The sequence below is a fragment of the Amblyomma americanum genome, chromosome 8 (assembly GCF_052857255.1).
Source record: "Amblyomma americanum isolate KBUSLIRL-KWMA chromosome 8, ASM5285725v1, whole genome shotgun sequence".
Taxonomy (NCBI): domain Eukaryota; kingdom Metazoa; phylum Arthropoda; class Arachnida; order Ixodida; family Ixodidae; genus Amblyomma; species Amblyomma americanum.
Genome location: NC_135504.1, coordinates 67,704,156 through 67,705,003, shown reverse-complemented (window position 1 = coordinate 67,705,003; position 848 = coordinate 67,704,156). Strand labels below are relative to the sequence as shown.

The 848-nt window shown below is 54.4% G+C and overlaps 1 pseudogene; it reads left to right on the top strand.

Moving 5' to 3' along the window:
* Positions 1-267: 267 nt before the first annotated feature.
* On the top strand, positions 268-419 carry LOC144102909 (U2 spliceosomal RNA; annotated as a pseudogene).
* The last annotated feature ends 429 nt before the right edge of the window (positions 420-848 follow it).

Genomic DNA, 848 nt, shown 5'->3' with positions numbered 1-848 from the left:
TCTCGAAGGTGGTGTCCGCGCTCGACCAATAGGCTGGGGCGCCGGCGCGAGGAGAAGGAAATTTGTGCACTTGATACTGCGTGTATGTGCGCGCTTGTCTTGGCGCGAAGAACAAACAGACGCGGACCGCGTCTATAAATGAGGGGCTGTAACCACTGTCAGCCCGAGCCGACGCTTAAGCTTCCGAGATGCGCGCCCGCTCGACTCCCGGAGAACACCACGGACTAGAGAGGCTACGTGCGCCCTCTGCGGGACGGCTCCGTCGTGCTCCTCAGGTCGTTCGACTGCAGCAGTAGAGTATCTGTTACGGATTCCAATTGGACTTAGTTTTGGAAATGTGGCGGAGAGTTTGAAGGTTGCTTCACTTCCGCCACCGGTTGGCCCGGTATTGCACTGCCTCCGGGATCGGCCTTAGTCTTTAGCGCGTCGTTACTATCCTGTCTTTCAACCCTCCTACCATCTGCACGTCGTAGCGACTGTGGCTCGGCTTGAGCCAGTGGGCAGACCTGTGCACTTTCCTTTTCTTTCTTCCTGGCAACAACAGACAGACTGTCGCAGTGTCCGGTGAACAAATTGTGTTTTGTTTGTTTGCCTCTTGTTTGATTAATTTCAATTGTAATCTCTATCGATCGTTACTTTGCACGCGTTGCATTGTGTTGTATCGCGGCCCGAAGGAAAAGGGCGCGAAATTAAGAGAAGACACCGGGCAGGGAGCCCAACCTCCGATAACGGCGAACGAAACCAAAGAGCGTTTATTTTAGTATAGTGCCTAGAATATCCTACTAGTGTGTCGAGCGGAGCGCTCTCCCAATGGGAGAGGGTGGCAGCGCGCGCGATGCCTTCCAACT